Raw genomic sequence first — 21,975 nt, 5'->3', positions numbered from 1 at the left:
ATTTTTAAGGGACTCGTACAGGAAATTTTTCCTCGCTGCATATGAAAGCCGTTCCAATTCCCCGAAGTAAGAAACTTGGCAAGTCAATTACAAGGAAAGTAGAAGTGCTGAAGCATATGAACAAATTTTAACAACATGCAAGGGTAACTTTTATTGCCAACAGTAGATGTACGTTGGAATTTGAGGGAGGAAAAGAAACCCTGATGAAGTGGCAAAAAATGCAGTTGTTTTTCTTTATCTACAGAGAACACTGTGGTTTCATTTGCAGATGAATCACTTTGTTGTGATTTATTCCGTTTGTAAATGGATCTGATTTATTTTCCCAGGGGATTTGAGAGATTTTTAGTAAAGCAAGTTACTGAGCTGGCTAAAATGAGAGGAAGCATAATTGCACTGAAATGTTTGAAGAAGATCAAGTTAGGGTGTCACCTGCCAGAACGTTTTGGCAACAAAACAGAACTAAATCCAAGAATATAGGAACATAAACACAAAAAATGCAAAGAAACCCAAAATAAACTGATCCGAAATGAGGGAAAACTATGATCTGAGCTAACCAAACACAGACCTGCCAGTTGTTAGAAGACAGCCTATAAAGGAATGTCCTCCTTTGGTGCATTCAGTTCTTAGGCACTGCAATGTTAACTCTGCCAAAGCAATTAAAATGCTAAATAATCAGACCTGGATCTTATTTATATGGCATGTGAACAGAGTAAAAGAGAGCGTACGGAAGGTGTGCTGTACAATGAGATGCGGTTTGTTTCCTATCACAAGTGAGCTGGTAATGAGATAGTTCGTATCACAGGAAAGACGTTAACAGCCAGCACATTTACCAGCTTCAATAGCTTTCCTGCACCCACAGTCTTCATTTGGTTATTTTGTATCCTGCTGAGAAGACGGGAGTCAAAGATTCCATCCAAATCTCAAGGGTGAGTGGAAAGATACTTTGGTTAACTCAATGGAAGTGGATCTGGAACTTTCCATGGTGACACTGTTATACTGAAACATGAACACAGCATCTATCCTTCTGGTAATATTTTTAAGCTGGTAAGCCAGCTCCAGAGGCAAGCAGGTCCTCTCAGAAGCAAAACCCATGTAGCCAAGTGAGGGAAACACCTCACCTTGTTTCAAAGAAGATTGAGTTTGTACTGCGGAGGTCCAAACTGATGCTTGACTTTCTGCCACTGCAGAATGTATGTGGGTAACTGGGCCACCTCCCCCGGCAGGAGGAGACTCCAAGTCTATTTCACCCAGCAATGGAACACCTACTGCTCCTAAAGTTTGTGTTCCTGAGGCACGTTGGGAAGAGCTGACAATGGGCTTTGGTGCCTTTGCTCAGCCACATTTCCTCTTCTGGGATTTGTTGGGAAGAGGGGGAGGGAGAAAAAGGAAGAGGTCCCAAACCCTTTACTATCTCTTCTGAGCTTGTTGTCTTTTGTAAGCCACAAAGAACAGATTTTCTTTTGTAAATCCTTAGTAATTAAATGAGTACTTCAGTGGCTATATTCTTCAATGGTCTTGTTTCCTAGGTTTTGCCTTTGACAGTCATATTTCGCAAAGGCTGCTAAGATGACTAGGCACCTTACCCTACTTAACACTAAACCAATTGATGCCCGTGCACACTGCATGAAGGAGGAAAAGTTTCATTAATGGCACTTCATTAAAGAACTGCACTGGAAAGCCCTAAATATGACCAAACCAACTGAAATCCAGAGCAAGCTGTCTATTAGGAAAGCAACAAAGACAGTTTCCGAAACTGAACTCTGGCTCCACTGCAGCGGATTAGGAAGAGTGATGGGATTAGTGTTTAATGACTTGGGGCAAGAGACAAAGGGAATTTCGACAAAGAGGCTTAGATATGGAAGAATTAACACTCTCTATCCCAGCCATCCCTCTGATGACTTCCAGCATTCTTTCCTGGCTCTGATGATGTTGAGGAGGGGGGGGGGAAGGAGGGACAAAACAAAAAAAGACTAGCGGGGCTTTAATACCTCCTTAGCCTTTTCTTATCACAACTCTTTCTCTTTGTAAAGAAAGAAAAAATCTTTTAATTTTTCCTAATGCAATAAGCAAAGTTGCTAAGGGCTCGTGCTTCAGCACACTGCAGACTATCACATTCCCAGCCATGCAAGCATGGGTGATTCTCCACCATGCTACAGAACTTTCTATACGTGTGTATATGTACCTATACAGATAAGGCACATGTTTTTAAAATTACTTCAAAGGGAGTGGAATTGTCTTGCTGTTGCATGGACTTCAGAAATCCTCCTTGATTTGGAGTTGTCATACAGCAGGGATCAGTGTGACACAGGACATGATCCATGTCCTCATGCTTACCCACAGACCTTCCTCAGGTGACTCTGCTGAGGGCAGAACGTGTCCCAGTGACCAGCGGTGCCCAGGATTTGGGGTGCAGAATGTAGAACTCCATTGGAGTAGCTCATGATTTCCCTCAGCATAAGAGACAAAGAGAAGGGAGATTAAGCAGTAGATGTATAGCAATCTCCATCAACTAATAATAATTGAAAAAAGAAAGCCCTGTGTGGAATCCCTTCAGCCAGAGTATGGAGACATTAACTCATCTGAGCTCTAAGCAGCACCTCTGCCCTTTGGGCACTCCTATCAAGGAGACACTGCTTGAACAAACACAGAGCAAGCCACCTGTGGGGGACCTGAGAGGTGCTCCAGGGCTGTCCTTGTACCATTTGGGGCTCTTGTTTCCCTGCAAGACCTGCTTGCCCTGTAAACCAATGCAATGTGTATTCAATTTTTATTTTTTAATTTCTTTTTTCAAAGGCAACCCAAAATGATCCCAGAAAAGCTAGGTACTCATTTCACATGTTAGCCAATATGAAATGCTCCCAGAGCAGCTTTAGACTCCAAAGTATTATTTAACCAGTGTGGTTTAGTAGGACAATGGCAGCCCCCTGCCGTAATCCATTCAGGGGCAATACCATCAGTCAGTGTGAAATTAAATACATTACAGGGTAAGAGCTTAATGCGTTTTATAGGCAGTTGTTCATCCACATCAAACTTTAGCTTTTAAAATCCTAACATTTGATCCCACAACAGGAACCATGCCTTGAGAATGAGATTGGCACATTTGCGCTGCCAGCAGGGCAGAAAAAGCAGAGCGCAGCCTTTAGTGGGAAATGCAATTGCCTGAGAGAGACAAACGTTTGCATCAAGGGAGCTCTGCAGAGCCTCAGCCACTTGTAATACACGAGGCGGGGCTGGCAGCATGGGAAATGCAGACTGAGGGCTGGCAACGGGTTGATAGAACCAGAGCTTCCTACCACAGTGTGTACAGATCTCACTTACCTATACATACAATTACAATCTAATTTTGTACATTCATCCATACAAGTGGTAGCTCAGCTCCTCCTGACCCCGCTGCTGGGTCCTGTTCAGAGGTGATGCTTGTGCAGGCTGCAGAACCCAACTGCTCTGGCCACCCCCTGCACCGGCAGCAGCCTAGGCTGTGCAAACAGCTCAGTCCATATAAGAGACGTAGAGATGTGCTGAGTGGAGAAGGCTTTAAATTCTACTCTCGGTTACACTTGCTCAATGCAGGAGTAAATTCCATTTGCTTCAGCTGAGTTACTCCAGATATAAATAGGTGTAAGTGAGATCAGAACTCAGTCCTTGGAGAGCCTTCTGCCTTCTGTGATGCTGCTTCTTGAAATGAAGTGCTGATAAGCCCCAGTGGTAAAAAATTATTATTTAAAATATCTTCAGAGCTATCTGTTGCCCAAAATGGCTTTTAACTGTTGAAAGAGCATCAAACATTAAAAAATGCATAATCTGCTCTCAGCACCGGCACGCGGTGCCAGGAATATTCATCAGCCTTATGTTTTTGGATCGTATGTCACAGTGGATTATCTGACATCCATGAACACTGACTGCTTCCTCCAGTTGTGGCCACAAAACTTGTTCCCAGGCATGTTGCTGGGTGCTGCTACACCATGCAGCGGTCCCTGCGTTTACAGCCAGGGCACTGCATCTCTCTCCCTCTGAGCAATGTCCCAGTTCCCCTTTGAGCAGCTAGAGTCAAAAGTGATGAGTTTTCTTTAGTGACGAACATTTGGATAACCCTTTAGAATATTTCAGGGCTCCAGATGCTATTTATCCAGCGGCATGGTTGGAAAGCTGTAAGCCCCACGCCTAAAGAAAGGCTTTATTGCCTGGGGTGAGTGGGTGGGAAACTCTTTAGGCTCAAATGGGGTCAGTGAAGCTATAGGCGAGTGCTGCAGCTGACTCCAAACACAATGGGCGAAGGGCACAAAAAGAGGATGCAGTGAAGTCAAAGGAAGAATTGAATTTATTTGTGGGCTTGTATTGTCTAGCTAAATGGGGACAAGAAAGGAGCCTCCTCTGCAAAACATTCTGACTAGCCAGAAATACCTGAATTCACAAAAAAAGTCTTTTTCTTTTTTTTAATAAAAAAAAAATTACTTCCCCCTCCTGCTGCCCAAACCAGTCCTTTAAAAGATGCTCCTCCAGCCTCTTTTCTTCCTTCCACTTGACTGTGCATTATGTGTTTTTCTGGGACAAGCAGCAATCTGTCTGAAGAGAGAAGAGGAAAACCTCTCTTTCCCGATGCTCTGCTCCCCTTCCGTCCCTTCTCTCTGCCCACCCACAGAACCCTGCAGGCACATTCCCTTCACCACACTGCAGCTCTAGAGCAGGGCAAACCACTCCAGACAGCACAGCAGCTCAATCTAGAACCCCAGTCCATGCTGAGAGTGAGTGTCAGAACCAAGATGTTTGCCCAGACATGCAGTGATGATGTTTACATTTGGTCTTGCTTTCTCCATCAGTCCTGTAGGGCTGCTCTGAAGTGAGAAGCGAGTTTGGAGACATGTACCCTGTCTGAGCTGCATGCTCCCAGTACTTAGCATGAGCCTTGAGAGACTGGACATTATCATGAGCGTTTCAGGTCTAGCCTCACCCCATCCCTCATCTCCCATGGGTTTCAATCCCTTCTGGCTGTAAGCCTGCAAACAGAAGCCAGAGAGTCAGAAACAGGCTGGCACACTAACCCAATGTTTGTATCAGGCCATTCCAGCATGATGCTGGGCACTGGTCTTAGGCTCTGACTCACTATCATACCTTGTGTATACTTCACCCTGGAACTGCATCAGCAGCAGTAAGTTGGTGCCTGACTTGGTGCAGAGGAGACTGAAAATGAGAAAGTGATGGAGCCCTGCATTAAAAACAGAGAAAATTCCTGAAGCTCAGTTAACTTTTCTCTACTGTTTTCATCCTTAGATGTGCAACAAAAAGAAAACAGAGAAAAGTGAAGTGCCCCCATAGCCATGCAGATCTCCTCAGAAGAGAACTAGAAAGCAGACCTATTTTCAAAATGCTTCTGGCCAATTTTTGGTATCATCTTAAGCTGAGATGTCTCAGCTGTGTGTCTCAACTGCTGTGTCTTACATTAAAAAAAAAAAACAACTTGAAATTTGGAAATTTCAGGACTCCAGATGCTGTTTATCCAGTGGTGTGGTTGGAGAGAAAATGCAGCTTCTGTTCTTCACTTCTCCTGAGCCAGTGAGTTACTTAATTTCACCAAACCCAAACCTAGTCTATAACCTGTCCCCATGGCCATCATATTTGGATGCTTTCTTCACATCAGAGTCCTTTTGGCCAATGGATAGCATACCAGAAAGCTGGCACATTAGCCTGCCAAAGTATATCTTCCCTAGAAGTACAGAATTGTATGCAGATTCCCTTAGGAGGGTTTCCAAAGCCTCAAAAGATTGGGTTCATCTGGATTTAAACATTTCTCTGCCTCCTTGGTTCCCCAGCTGACTGAAATGCCAAGGCAAGCCCATCTTACACTCCCACCCAGAAAGCAAAGCATCCTCTTGCAGGGCACTGCTGTCAGTGCCTCTAAGTGGTCTTTCAAGCGAGAAGTCACCCAGTGATGGAACTCTCCTGGTGATGGGCATTCTCCTCTATTATCATGTTTGTCTCACCCCATGGTGGAATATTTGTGCCCAGCAGCTGCCTTAACGTGTGGGACAGCCGTATAGGCCATGTGGAAAAGAATCTGTTTTTTCCCTTTATGAAATGCTATCTTTGATCCATATTTCACGTTTCCCTGTGCAGGCGCACAAAGACAAATATTCATTGTAATATTTATGAACACAGCCCGATAGTTACTATGGTTTCAAAGAAAACAGGAAAAATGGATAGGAGACTGTATGCGCTGCCCATTGGGCGGCCATAGGTACAGCACGTGTTGTAAATTCAGCTCAAACTGACTCACTTCTTTCGATGAGGTAAGTGTTGACATTAGACAATTAGGTGAGGAGCATTTATTTCTGTATTTATTAAAACGTCAGTAACAGTAGGGGTAACACCTCCTAAAAGGCTTGCAGGTGCTTGTCTTCAAAAAAAAGAAAGTCCAACGTTTGAAGAGGATAAAATGCAAAGATTACATTTAAGGTGATTCACCATTGGCTGAAAGAGAATAGATACGTTTGGTTCTTAATTAATACGTGTAATACATAATTAACACCACTCAAATCCAAGGGACCGGCCAAACTGCTGAATTTCAGCATGTTGAGAACTCCCCACAGAATCAAAGCAGGAAAGCACCATTTGTGCCCATTTGGACACGCTGATGAAACAACGTGCTTAATTTATTCAAGGGCAGTGCTTTATACATTCCCAAATGCAGGTGAATGCTACCTCTGAAATGCAAAGTGCTCAAGTGAAAGGGAAAGGAATGAAAAATATATTGGGAGAAAAGCATTCAATATGTAATAAAAGCTCTGCAGAGAACATGGGCATTAAGCAATGCATAATGCCTACAGCCAAAGCACTGAGCTGGTAGGATGGCACCAAGTTCTCTCATTTTCTCTGTCCCAAAAGGTTACAGAAGGCTGCTCGTGTCCCCCACTCCTTGGCTTACCGGAGCCATTGGCAGGGCCAGAATGTGACGTGGGCTTGTTCACATCACAGGGAAATACAAACCGAGGTCAAGGAAACCACAACATCTGGAATGTGAGAAAAGGATTTACTGTTAAGGGCTTAATGAACTCTTAAAATAAAGTTCTCAACATTGCTAATTTGTTCAGGCTTCAAAGGGGAATAAAATGAGATGCTGGAAGAAGGTTTTATTGCTCTCCCGAAGAAATAAAACGTGCACCAGAGCTAAAATTAGCAAAGCACAATGACGGTAGAGATAACATCACTTATTTAGCTGATGCTAGGAGAAACTTGTGACTTCTAGGGATTTATGCACAAATTACTGTGGGAAGAGAGAAATGCCAGGTTCTGGGGTGTGCAGCATCCCTGAGCTGATGGGGGTGGCACTGGGTGGGAGATGCCAACGCCTGCAGGCAGCAAGGACTAGCCCAGTTCCCTAGGGCCAGGTGGGTGGAAGGACACCCTTATCTCCTTGTTCTAGTTCAAATGGGAAATGCCTGCAGATGCAGTGCTTTGGTTCACATTGGGAACTATTCCTGCAGTGTCCAAAGGGAGACTGCTTAGTTGCAAGGAAAGCTGGAACACACACATTTATGCACTCCAGGAACTGTCAGGCACTCAGATCATTGATCCAGAGGAAAGGTAATCCCAAGGAGACTCCTCCATGGTCCACACAGAGGCTGGGACAGGTCCCCAGCACTAACTGTTTTGCTCCTGTGTGCTAAAGCAAGCTGCAGCACAGCTCAGCCGCTTGGGCAGGTCGCTGTTAATGTTCCCTCAGGCTATTTCTGAGCAGCCTCCTACAGGCACTGACCCTCTCATTGACTACTCTCTCATAACAGCTTAATCTACCATCAGTCTGGGGGCAAGAAATGGGGTACAGGTATGGGTTGTTCCTTGCTTTACTCAAGCCACATGCCCAACAAACGAGCAGTAAAAAATCCACCTGGCAACTCACACTTCCCTCCTGCAGGATGCTGAGCATGATGGTCTTGTTCCCACAGAGCAGGAGAGCAAATGCTTCTCTGCAAAGGCACCACTGGCTCGATCCCTAGTCTTCTCATGGTGCAAGTCAGACACAATTCCACTTAAATCATGGGAGTTTCTGCTGTGCAGGGACTGGAAACGAGAGACTCGGGTCCCCGGGATCAGGATCTAATTAGGATTGCCATTCACTTCCCTGCTTTCAGCAAGGGGCCATCTATCATCCGATAATTGAAGCTGCAATAATTTCTGATGCCCAGGCCAGGAGGTTAGTGGAACAGGAGCACGTGGAGCAGCAACAGGGCAATTTCCCCAACACAACTCTTTGTCAGGATTTCAGTAGCGCTGATGACCTTCTTTTACCTTCATCCATCAATACAGCTGCCTACGGCTTCCATGACCACACAGAACTGCACATCAGCTCTGCTGGAGGTGAAAAGGGGCACTGGTACCCAACACAACACCTTGTTCTGCTCTGCTGTGAGCAGCAGGTGGGGGACTGGCCTCGTGAGATCCTGATGCTACATCCCTCAGATGCAGCATCCCAGGATAGTCACTCACACAGCCTCAGCAAAGTCCTTCTCTGCAATAGAAAAGCCAATATTTTCCCTACATCCATTGTGTTTTGGGCTTCCTAGCAGTATGGAAAATACATGAAATTAACACATCAAAAAACAGCGTTGCAGTGTACATTGGAAGTGTTGGTTTGGGGTATGAATGCCCACCCTGCCACTGTACCACCACAGATGGCAGTAAATATCCTCAACCTCCATGCTCATGCCTAAGAGGTGAATACCTCACTGGTACTGATTCACTCTTTCCCAAACCTCACAACCCATTACAGCATCCTCTGGGTAAGGATCTCCAAGGATATCACCACCATCAAGCTATGGCTCAGCTGCAACAAGAAAATGTGTTGAAAATGTGTCAAAGTGATTTCAGGGAGGAAGGAAGAAAGAAAAAAGAAAACAAACAAACAAACAAACAAACAAAACTCACATGAGTTTAATCTATTTTCAAGCATAAGCTCATAACATATTATTTGGGGAAGATTAATTGACTAACACTCAGTATTTGTTCACAGTACCTAGGATGCTACTGACGCTCCAGTTGGGTTCCTTTTGTCCCCACTCTGAGGATGGCTGTGGCCATGGTCTCATGGCAGAACAGGAGCAGGATCTTCACCCTCCCTGTTTCTCCCCCATGCAGAAAAATGGCAAAAATTAGCAGGGGATTAGCTCATACATTAAATAATGCTGTAAAACACTTCTATGGCGCTACTTCCAGGGGCTTTAAAGATGACTATTCAGGACATCTAGAGCTCAGGGTAAAACAGATATATGCACTTCCTTTTCTTTTTTTCTTTAACAGTAACATTAGCTTTAAACAACAAAGATTTCAACTGATTGCAGGGAAGCAAAGCACCGGCATGTACAGTGAAATCATTCTCTACCAAATACAAAATATTGTAAGTATGATCACGTCATAATAATTACCTAATCCCTATTATTTTGCTTTTAGAATATTTACTTAGGCTCGGGTTACTAAAATTTCCAATAATATGGGCCCTGCTGTCATGGCTCTTTATCCATCTGAATCGTGGTCTCTTGTAAACAGTTCTGTGATCTGATTCCCATTGGGACAAGAGTTGTAAAAGGCTGGGGATTTGCGATGGATTTACACGTATACTGTTTCAGTTAAGTTACCAAGGTCGACTTAACAGCCCTTTTCCTCCGACTCTTAAATACATTTGCCACCCAACCTCCTTCTGCAACATTCAAGGAAATGGGAGCTGTGATCGCAAAGGGTGCTTGTACTCCACTCCAAGCTCCCATTTACATTCTTTCAACCACAGGTGAGATTTCATTTTGTTGCTTTCCTTAAAAAAATGCCAAGCTTTGTGGAGTTGCTAGAAAGCCACTCTTGCACATATGCACGTGTGCAAATTGCAGGTTTCCTTAAGTTTTACAAAGGTCACTCTGCTTCCCAGTGTTCAGAAAGTAACAGCATGCCGTGCTGGCTGCTAGGTTGTGCCGCAGATATTAGCACGGCCTTCTGGAGCCCATGGTTTGCTCTCAGGAGGAACATATTGGGTTACTGACCCAGTAATAGGCAGGTCTTGCTAAGAGCAGGGCTCCTCCAGACTAAACACAAAACAAACAAACATCGACGCCCTTCCATTACCTGGGACGTTCTTGGTAATGTTCCACCAGTGGGGCTTGCGGTGATTGTGCAGAAATGTACTGATAATAAAGGTAAACGAAACCCACAGCTAGTTCTCAGCTCTCAATGACTGGTTTGATTGTTTCGTTCGCTTGGCAAACCATTTCTTTTCTAAATGTTATTTCAGCCACAGATATAATTTCTCTAACACTGCAGAAAGAATCAGATTAAAATATGATACAGAAGCAGCACTTACCTTGGGCTGATTAATATGCTTAAGCTGTTACCATGCCACCATGCTTAAAAGCATAAAGATACGCTTTTCTACACCAGTCTATATATATTGATACCTCCTGTGTGCCAGGAAAACCTCTTTGATTAGTCACACTAAACCACCGCTTAAGTGGTATGAATTTCTCAGGCCTGCACTTTCCATAATCAAGTAATAAATTCTGGGACTAATCATACGCGGCGCTGTCTCTTCCCTGCCACGCGCAAAGAAATTCATCAGGAGTTTCTCTAACTGCAGGGAAGCTTCAACACTTCAGGAACTGAGGGTGCAGATGATAGCTCAGAGGAAAACTTGTTGTAACACAGACTGAAGGCTGTGCACCATCACGTGTGTTTCGGGAGGGATTTTTGTTTGGGCACCAGTTTCTCTCTGGTCCTACTTTCATCAGTGCTGCTTTTTCATGGGAGAGAAAACCTTTGGTAAAAACCAAAGTGCTTTTAAAATAAAAGTAGTGGGGATTTTCCTCTTCTCCCAGCTCGCCAGGCCATGAGGCACAGACACCACGGTATCATACAACCCGAATTTACTTTCTCTGAGGACCATCTTTCAGAGCTCCCAGTAGCAGCTTTGGACATGCGTGTGATGTCCGAGCTCAGGAGCTTGCAGTGAATATCTGAAACCAAAGGGTCTGCAGAGTGCTCCTCAGCCCTCAATGACAACATTCTTCAAAACTGCGCGTGAAATTTAATCTAATTCTTTTGTACTCATGTTACCATACACTTGGCTTAAACGTTGCATTTTTAAGCCAAAATGCAAAGTTAATCTATCATAATGCCCCTCCAGGTGAGATTTATTATAGACCACTTTCTAAAACCAGTGTGCTCGATGTGCATGTGCATACCATATTCATCTTATTATTATCCAGTTGAAAAATTCCCAGTGTGTGCAACGCCTCAGATATAATAGCAGGCATGCCAACAGAATATGACACTTATGCTAATCTGCACCCTGCTGTGGAAAAACATACACAAGGATTCCATTACCACATTCATTAGGCTGCAGTGCACTTCATCTTGAATAGGGATTATGAACTATAATAGAGTGAAAACAGTTGATTGAATCCACTTAGCCAAATCTCTATGACATCAGCCAAATATTTCAGTGTGAGGAAGAGGAGGAGCCGAACCTTTGCCTGGCTCCAACCCTCCCTGATGCTTTTTTGTTTTGGGGGAGAGGGTTTGGGGACTGCTGAGGTCCTGATGACACTTGGCACTAACAAACATTGAAAGCTGCCCAGGAGTTAGGTGAGAGTAACGTGACACGGTCACAGGGACTTTGCAAACATGTGCACTGGGACTGGTTTTGCATGGATTCTACCAAATTCTGCACGCACCTGTCATAAGCTTTCTTGGCACCAATGGAAAGGATTTCCAAGCCAACCATACGTGCAGCAAAAAATGCCAGTGACATCATCACACCACTTAGATGGTAATCATAGTCAGATGACAAAAAGATGTCCATTTCCATGTCCAGGTTTCCCAAGTATGCTTTGAGTGGATATTCAATTTTTGCTCCTACACAGCACAGTGTTGCCTGACAGCCTGCCTTTCTTGGCACAAAACTGGACTCGAACTATTTAAAATATTGTCAGAAATAATAAAGAATGGAATACAAGTTACCACTCGAGAAATGTTTTGGAACTTAGTCATGTCCAGAAGAAAAAAAGAAAAAAGAAAAGGAACAAAGCTTTCCCCATGCACAAGATTCTGAATATGATAATAAAAACCTTCTGTGCTCAGCGTTTAGTCATTTCTGGGACTCTCTTGTTTATATACTTCCTTTTCATGTAGCAACTAAACAGGAAGTTCCTGTTAGCAGCAGCGTAATGTAACCAAAGGGAGAATTGCTGAGACTTCTGACAGACGCTGTTTTCTCTGCTCCTTCTATTTTTTCTTTCAGCTTAAAAAGAAAAAGAACAGAAAAAAACAGAAAGATTCATCAAACCACTAAGTATATCCAGTATATCTAAACTTTGTTTTGCTTGTGTGCACCTGACCTGCATTGCACGGTACTTACTGGAGGCCCCTGCTGAGCTCACATCCCCTGCACTTCTTTTTCTAGCCCAATTTTGGCAATGCTGGAGGTGGCTCTGGTGGGATAGATGAACCCAGCAGCATCCAGCAGCATTCTGGGATGGAGATCAGCCCATTGTGGTGGAGCAGGTGGAGATGGCAGGGAAAGACCCGAGCCCTTCCCTCTCAAAAATGTATGGAAGAGAGCTGATGGATAAAGGGTGTTTGGAGGCTCCAAGAAGGAGTACAGATATTATTCTGAGGAGATGGATGGATGGAGCAGATGGGAGGGCTGGGTACAAATAAAGTTCGGTGGTAGCAGTCCCGTGAAGGGCAAGGGGACAGAGATGAGATGGGGCTTGGCAGTGGGGCAGCTGAGAGGGACTGGCCAGTGGGGGTCCAGATGAAGGACAGACCTGGTTTTGGAGTCTGAGAAGGAAAAATGAACTCCTAGATAAGAAGCGGCTTACAGAAAGGCAAGGCACCAAGAGCCAAACCCAGCTCACATTGCTGAATGTCAGCTAACCATCCTCAGGCAGCAGTAAGGGCTGCAGGGCTCCAGGGATGTGCAGAAAGGCCTGGGCTTAGAGCTGGTGCTATCACGCTGCTGAGTTTTGACTTGTAAGTTATTAAAAGATACCCCATGTATGGAATTGCTGAGCCAGTAGAGTCGCTAATGCTGTCACTGCAGATGGCCTCGGGGTCCAGCCCACCACCTCACAAACCTCTGCTGGACTCAGGGTTTGCCATTAACCCACATCTAAATCTGTTGCATGGCATTACTTTCTATACCCCCACAGCCATGCTCCAGGATCAAGCATTGGGTTTCTGCACAAATACAGGTACATACTGGGGAAAGGATGCTGAGCGCTACGTGAAAGTGCAGTTTCAGTGTTTTATGATGCCAAAACTTTCACCTATAGGTCTGGTGTTCCTGGAGGAAGGTTTCCCAGTGGCTTCAGAGGAAAAAGGTCTATGGCCAGCAGCGAGCAACCCCCAGAATGAGCACTGTGCGAGCTCCCAAAGGAAACACAGCTCTCAGGGACAGCACAAGAGAAGAAAAAGAAGCGTCACTAAATATCTAAAACACTTAATTTAGCAGAGAGAGGGAACAAACTCTGGGGAGGATCTTTTCCTTTAGCTGAGGTCCAGCTTCTATTTTTCAACTTTGAAAGATAAGTGGAAGCATCAAACAGGTTGAACGAGGCACTGTTTTCTTGCTACAGGAACATGGCCCTTTGCACCGAGATTGTAATACAATCCATCCTCTCTGGGACTGCAAATGCTACAGTGCAAAACTGTGTTTGAAAACCTCTTTTATCATTCATCGTCTCCAGACTGAAATCATTTTTGACAACCTCTGCAGAAAACAAGCAGCTTTCTGGCTACTGGCGAGCCGATTAAAGGGAGGAAACACATGTTCACTGTCAGACAGAGCCCCTGGAGAAAGCATTGACAACCTTTTAACCTCCTTTCCCAGTGAAAGTGCCCAAATGTTTCTCTGGAATAAAACCCCAGCATTGTTTTAAGCATCTTTTCATTTAATGCACTGTATTTTTCAAGATATGTTAAAAGTCAGGGAATTCCATTTTAATGGGGAGATTTCCAAATCTGTTCAATTCCCATGCAAATGGTAATGCAAACAGTTACTAATGAGAAATATCTTTCTATGGACCAATTTTTTTTTTTTCTCCTCTTTCTTCTTCCTTTTATTTCATTTTCTTTATTTTCCCCCCTTACTGTCTGACCACAGGTTAAATGCCAACACATTGAAAAGTTCACTAACCTTTGCAGTGATTTCTCAAAACAAGCCAAAAAGCTGCAGGAGTGAAATTTTCTGAACAGTAGGAAGGCTGACTAGCAGACATTATTAGCACTTTGAGCATTCAAATCTGGCCATGGAAACTTCTGTGAGTTACAAGATGCTGGGGCAGGAAGCACCACACATTACCAATGTATTTGTTATCAAGGGAGCCGGTTTCCACTGTATTTAATTATCAGCAAGAGGGGAAAATAAATTTGCTTTTCAGAAGTAGAACGAGGATTTTTTTATTATTATTTTCTTTTTCTTTTTTTTTCCTAGAAGAAAAAAGAAAAGGCCTTCGGAGCAATTGGTCTGGCTCTTTGTAGATACAAACGTCCACTCAGAGGTTGTTTAACATTTAACCTTGCTATTTTTACCTTAATATCAGCAGCTGGAATAGTTCTGTCTGTTTTGATAAAAACAAGACTTTTTTTCCATGTTGCATATTTGCTTTTACAGCTGAAAGGAACTGTTCCAGCTGAAGTAGGTAACTATAAAACTGCAGCGGTCTGAGCCGCCTGGGAGACGAGGAGATTATTTGATTAAATGTTCCTGTAAGTAACTGCACACGGCACTGCCCAATATTTGCTAATGAAAGATAAAAGGCTGCAAGCTCTGCAGGTATGACGTCCCATGGGGGTTTGCTTCTCCCTTCCAAAAGCCCCAGCTCTAACCACAGTCCACAGCACTGCTGTGATTTCACCCCCGGGTTTTGTGGGGATCACGGCTTGGCCAATGATGGGGGCAATATGCAATTTCCAGCATCACCCCAAGAGGACTTCTTCTGTTTTGGCTTCTTGTTTCATTTTAATTTCTTCTAAAATAGCTTCATGCCAATAACTAGACTTAAAGCTGTCCAAATCACATCTCTAAACTGCTAATTCTCTTCAGTCACTTCTGTGGCTACAGATAAATGCAGAAATCCAGAGTTTACTTTCTTCTGCTTTAGGCATATATAGCCAACCCTTCTCTCTGTGGATAACTGCAAGCAGGTGGGTGTAATCTCTGTTCTGTTTAGCCACTGTTCAAAGCTTATTTTCTGAAAAATGGCCTTCTGTCCTGCTTTGAAGAAGCCCAAACCCCCTACTTCTCATATTGACAGTTTGTCTGAGCAGTTATTTATTCCAGGCATGCTTACACTTGTCTCATTTCATCCTCCTGATACTGACTTTGCCTTGTATGATTTATCCACTGGATTCAACCAGTATGCATGGAGCCACCTTCCCTTTGTTCATCCCAACAAGCCACTGCTCAGTCTTCCTTTCAGCTAAGCTAAGCAAGGGTTTCCTCACTCCTACCCCTGCAGGGCCTTCCTACACTGCTTGTTGAGCTTCCACTTAGCTCTTATAACCACCCATTGCTCTTTGGGGTCAAAGAACTCCACAAGGCAGCTCCATTCTGTTGGCATGAAAATACATTTGCAAATATCTTTTAATTGGTATAGGCTAGCAAGAGGCTGAGCTTGACTCTTCCTCATCATTATTTATTGGTGTAAATGCAGAAGTAATTCATTGTTACTACCACATCATTATTTGCCAACATAAGTTTATAAATAATTCAGTGATATTCACATTACTATTACCTATAATACCATGAATTAGAGGAATAAAAAAAAAATCATAGTGGTTACCATTAAAAAGTCAACATTAATCAGTGTTTGCCTCAAAGTTCTGTACGAGATAGCATAGGCTGCTCAGCCCTCAGAATAGGAAATAAATGTGGTGCCTCAGATACCACAGTATGGGAACAGTTGGCAGATGCCGCTTCTAAAACGGTAACCACTGTAACTAGAAATTTAATTGGAAAGTGCATTGTAGCATGCTTGTTAAATAACTGTGGCTTTACACTTTTCTAAGTGCTCACCTAAATTATCCAGCCGCAACATCTTCAGGGAAACTTGTCCACAGAAATTCCTCAAAGAGCAACCACATTCCACATGGGATTCTGCAGGAACCATCTTTCCCTATACAGAAAGGGGGACTGTACCAACCCCATCATGGCCTGCTCGATCAGGACCTGCCTTGTTGCTGAATTCAGTTGGTTCCTTATTGACTCCTTTTACTACTAAGCTCCACTTGAGGATAACGCATATCTGATGCAGCTTATGGTCACTCCTGACCAAAATTTTAAGACTGTAGGTGCATCACTATGGATCTTACTGTCATCTCACCAGAAATTAATACTTAGACACATTTATATGCAGATTTATATAAGCTCTTTACACAATACTTGGGTAGAAGAGGAGAAACACAAAACTAAAACTCATGGAATGCTCTTAAGAAGAAAAAAAAAGTATTATTCTTCTGCTTTTCCACAGCCCATCCCTGCTTTTCTCTCATAGAGCGTATGCACACAAACTCTTCTTCAGCTCTCAGAGTTGTCAGGAAATTATTCTTTCTATGACCATGGTAAAGTCTACAGGGATCAAGATCCAGAGTGAAGAGTGATGATAGAACCCTTCCATTTCTTGAAGGCTTCCTGAATACACGAGACATTACAAAGCCTTTCTTCGACATCCCATCCACATCTGCTCAAATGACATTTTATGCTGTGAAAAGAGAGCTGCAGCAAAAGCCATTCATTGCTCCAGCATCCCTTCAAAATTTCTGTATGGTCATGCAGTGAGTACTGAAAGCAACAGCCCTCACATTCTTTGGTGCACTTCATCAAGGAAGATGCAACTGCTACATGTGGTATATTATTTATCAGATAAATCAACTATGTTTCCATATGCAAATCTCATGCTTATATATTTAGAGAGAGATTTCAGGCTTAAGCTGCACAGGTCAGGGCAGGGATGAACCAAAGTGCTGAAAAACAGAAGTAATTGCATTTATTTTACTGGGTTGGGATCGAGCCCTTCATATACAAACACATGTACACATGTTATTCCCACTTCATGCTACCCAGCTCTCACACTCAGTTTCTGAAATACCCAAAGTCGGTAAAGAAAAAGGCATCCTTCTGGGATTGCCATTGACAGAGTTCCATGGTCCCTGTGGAGACAATGAGCCACCTTACAGCTTTTCCTTGCATATAAATTAATATAAGGGAGTTGCCCGGTACCAAAAAATGTGAACTCAATGACTTCAGGACTGTTTCTCACAGCTGATACATACAACCTTCTTGTTCTTCCCTAACCTAAAACTTGAAGAACAAGATGCAGAGCTCGGATTCTTCCTCAGGCTCTTACTGAGCGTTGATACCAGTCACTTCTCCCACACCCTAGTAAAACGTGTTTTTTAAATACGAAGTTTCATACAAATATGCCTCTTAAAAGAAACTGAACACTGACTGAAGTTTGCTTGATGAAACTGTCTGTCACAAGTCCTGATAACACTGACAATAGCAAGGAATTTGTTTATTGCACTTTGGCTAATTAAACCTGAGAAAGCACAGAAGAAAAAGGCAAATTAACCAAGAACCACCTCAAAGCTCAGGAAACCTTTTAGTGGCTTGGAAAAAAATCAGCTAGTGCCTTTCCATACTTACCCAGCTCCAAAACTCCTTGGCTTTCACTGTTTTTTCTCCCTCATGTTTTCATACACCACATACCCCAGTAGTATCTTACAGACAAATGAGGAGCACCAAAAACCCTATGATGAAGCCTGTCTGTAGCATTTCCAGGCTTATCTGGGAGTCATTAGGAATTAGTATTTGGGAGAAGCCCCAGAAATTAGTTACCATATTTTTGGAGGGTAACCTTCCAGTAACCTTCCAAACACAACTTCATCATCGCAGCCAGGCTGTGCCTGGGAGATCAATATAAGTGGTGATATGCAGATCGCTGCATGGACAGGATCCCATTGGACTCGAGGTCAAATGGTTCCCATTAGATGTACTGTCACACCTCTGTGCTGGGGACGAGTGAAATACAGGCTGCTGGCCCTGGGCTGTAATTCACCTCGCTATAGCATGAGCCTTACCTGGAACTCAGTGCTTTATGCCTTAATAATATATCTGTTACAGCTATGCTGTGCAATGCTTAATTAAAGTGATATTTTCTTTTACTTGAATAATCTCCGACTGTTTTATTGTCATTTGACATTAAATTGCAATTTGCCATGCCATGTACATTTCTGCACACATTGTCAATATGATCATAAAGGCACCATTATTGACCACGAACATAATACTTACTGAGTGCCTTGAGAAAACACCATGATTTTTAAAGTTCTGCTTTCTCTTTTCTGTTGTTAAACCTCAATCGCTTTGCTTTCTTTAAAGCTCTTTGCTGCCCAATAACTCCAAGTGCGAACAGAATTTAATATTCAGTTGTCATGCACGGCTCAGCTCTCACCCCGGCGCTCTGTGAACTGTATGCAAGCCTGGGTCAGCCCTTCCCTGGTGTGCACCTTGTCACCATGTGTGCTTAGGATACCTCTGTCCCCTCCGTGCCACCTCTGCCCCTTCTGTGAGAGCCAGCAGAGGGAGAGCCAGCGTCAGGGCACCAGCACTGGGCCCCTGCTCCCCTCTTGGTCTCACAGATTGAGTTCAGGCTCCCTCCTTCAGGCTACATGAATCACTTCTGCTATGAACTTGTGACCCTGCAATGCAGCACGCTGCTCTAGCAGGACCATACGGCAGCTAATGCGCAGCGACTTTGCCCTGTACAAGCCCCGACGGCCAGCAAGCTGCACCGAATTACTGCAAGGCAGCGTGTATCGCAGCAAGCTCAGCATGCACTGGGAATAAAACGCTTGGGTAGTGTTTCCTAAAGTCGGAAGAAAGAGCTAAATCTATGCGCTCTCCTATTTCACTCTGATTGAAGAGGTAAATAAAATAAAATGGGCTTACATGAAAATGTTGTCTGTATTAGTGCCATGTTATTTCTGCTTTACCAGCGAGCTGAAAAAGTTGTTGTATATTTTCTCTGTATTTCCTGCCTTAGTCTTGAATATCTGGAACTGGGCTGGTGTGTTTTCTTAAGTTTGACTACTGCATTCAGTTTGTGTTAAGTTCCATTTCAGCTGGATTTTTCCAAGGCTACCAGTCTGAAATGCAGTGTTGCACAAGAAGAGTTCCTTACTAAAAAATACAATCTGAACTAATTCGGAATTAGCGCGTTGCCATTGCCCCGTGGCAAAGCCAGCTGCCATGGCAAATAAGCATCCCAATGATGCACAGGATAACTTCAGCAGCCCCATGGCCTGGTGTATCAGTTACAGTAGGGTCACCATGAGTCACTCTTCTAATGACTCATCTCATTAAATACTAAGATATTGCTTTGCCATTAGGTATTGTAAGAGGAAAAAATACTTAAGTTCAATTAGGGGTGCATCTTTCACCACAAAAGCTTTAATGAAGTTGCAGCATTACCACAAGTAACCCAGCATGAATATTTCTCTCTCTCTCTTTTTTTTATTTTAATGACAAAATCAGGATTCTCATAGAAGTGGCTGGTATGTGTAATTCAATGAGCTCACCTAAATAGTTCGTCTGCGGATCAAAAAAGCAAATTACACTCACCCGAACGGTTCAACTGCGGATCAAAAAAGTAAATTATATAAGTGGATACTGCAAGGCAGAAACATGTGGACACAGCTGTAGTGTCATGTGTCACAGCTCTGCTCTCTGCCAGCTGGCATCGGCACAAAGGCAGGCCAAGCCAAACAATTCCTGTTATTCATAACAGCAAACGTGCATTCAAAATGCGCAGTGCAGGCTCTATAAAATAGCTTGGTATTCAAATGGATCCACACCGCAAGACTGTTCTTTAATCGCACGCTGCTGCACTATGCCTGTAGAACAAAGTGTCCTCGTGGCCCACAGGTTCCTGTCTGTCCTCAGAGCCATGCAGATTGGGTCTGCCCATCCACGGCCTTCTTGTGCTTGGATCTGGCAGCTCCTTCTGCACTTGGTACATAGATGAACACCACTGGTGCATTCAACATGCAGCTTTCAATTAACAAGAGTGCCCAACATACACATCTATGCTTTATCAGAATCAGAACTTCCCCAGCACAGAAAATCACGTTGTTAGGAATTGCGGTTATTGAGAGAGCAAGCAGTTCCACAGACACACTCCTCGGCTGCATTTATATTTAGAACATCAGTACGAAATGCCAGAGGTATTCATGCACTCCTCTACACGGGAACTTCTTCCAAGTATGCAAATGTGCTCCATGTATCCAACCTGAATGGGGACTTCATGATATATGCCCCTACTGGTGGAGAGGAGAGAAAAAAAAAATAGGGAAGAGGGAGTTTCATTCAGCTCTTTTCACTGCTGTTGAGACGAGGCTTACATGGAAATCCCCCTACCCACCCCCCCAGACTTTCTCCATTCCAAATCAAGCCAGAGAAGAAATGATGAGCTTTCCCAGCAAACAGAGCTCCTGGGGCAGGTGATGGGTAGAGAAACCCAGGGCTGCTTGAGTCCAAGTAGGTAGCTTGCAGGGTTGCCCTGCTTGCACTTGGCCCAGGACCAGCCCTTGGCTTCTTAACATAGAATCGTAGAATGGGTTGGGTTGGAAGGGACCTTAAAACTCTCCATCCCCAGCCCCTGCCATGGGCTGGTTGCTCCCCACCAGCTCAAGCTGCCCAGGGCCCATCCAACCTGGCCTTGGGCACCTCCAGGGTTTGGGCACCCACAGCTCTCTGAGCAGCAGTGCCAAAAGCCTCACCACCCTCATCATGAAGAATTTCCTCCTAACATCCTCCTAAAAAACAGGCTTTTATCTGTGCCAAGAGCAAGACTTCTTTTTCCTAGGAAATATAAATAAAAGGCTGTGGATGGAGGCAACAGGAGGGGTGACACAGCTTCTATCACCTTGTTTACAGTAGCCACTCTTTAATGTCTGTTGCCTTGGGTTTGCCAAGCAGCATTCCATTTTTTCCCTTCTGTAAATGTAGACGAGGAAAATTACACTAACACAACTTTTTCCTTTTTTTTCCTTTTTTTTTTTTTTTTTAAAAGTGTGTGTGCACATCATTTATAGCCTGTGCTCTCAAGAAACAGCCTCTTTCCCATCTTCAGGATAATTGGCACATGGGTAATAGGTACCAGACATCCCCCGTCAGGCACTGTGGTTTCAATAGGCACATCGTTAAGGTGGCTTACTTAGGCCATGTCTCCTGTTGAATTAGTGGTCTACGGGCCAGTGCCAGGGAAGGGTTTGGGGCCTGTAGGCTGGCTATTGAAACATCTAAACCTTGGCCCCAACCTCAAAAGGAAGTGTGAAATGCCTTGGAAGACATCCCAGTGTTCAGGCTTTCCCCGAGGTTGAAAGCAAAGCTCCTGCAGGCTCCACAGAGCTGTTCCACCCTGAGCTGGAGCAGCATTCAAGGGGAGCTTTCAAGAGGACACCAGCATTTCAGTTTAACCCTTCTCATAACATCCCTTTTAAACTTGTACTATGCTCAGTAATAAAATTGAGTTCCATGTAAACTAGCAGATGTTTCAGCAACAAGGGTTTGGGTTTTTTCCAGGCCAGACACAATTGCTCACAGATGTTACCTGCCACATCCGAGTGATTCTGTCAGGCTTGCTGTTTTGTACTAAACCTGGTGATGAGCACGTTGAAAAGTAGACTGCAAGGCAGGAACGTGTAGCTGCCCACAGCTGACCTGTCAGATCCATCAAGCTGGACCCTCATCCCACATAAGGAAACCAGAAGCAGACTTTTCAGACATACATTGCACATAAAGCCCTGACTGAAGCTCCTGCTGAGCCTGTTTATGACAGCATAATCCTCACAAAAACAGGTAATAGAAAATGCTGTTCTTTATTTGACCGTGATATAGTTATCCAACTGCAAAATTGGGTTGACTGCACCGATAAC

At 43.9% G+C, this 21,975-nt stretch overlaps 1 long non-coding RNA gene across 7 annotated transcripts in view; it reads right to left on the bottom strand.

The window, feature by feature from the left end:
- Window positions 1-6,305: 6,305 nt before the first annotated feature.
- LOC107310689 (uncharacterized) overlaps window positions 6,306-21,975 on the bottom strand; it is a 158,094-nt gene continuing 142,424 nt past the window's right edge. For 4 of the 7 annotated variants that reach the window (XR_014943754.1, XR_014943757.1, XR_014943755.1 and 1 more), the window contains one exon: window positions 6,306-7,004. This is a non-coding gene — a long non-coding RNA (uncharacterized LOC107310689). Of the gene's footprint in view, window positions 7,005-9,007; window positions 9,111-21,975 lie in introns of all 7 variants that reach the window. The other 3 variants (XR_014943753.1, XR_014943756.1, XR_014943752.1) reach the window with 3 other exon arrangements.

The sequence above is a fragment of the Coturnix japonica genome, chromosome 3 (assembly GCF_054131305.1).
Source record: "Coturnix japonica strain WE chromosome 3, WE-NBRP24, whole genome shotgun sequence".
Lineage (NCBI taxonomy): Eukaryota > Metazoa > Chordata > Aves > Galliformes > Phasianidae > Coturnix > Coturnix japonica.
This window is presented reverse-complemented; position numbering and strand designations above follow the sequence as displayed.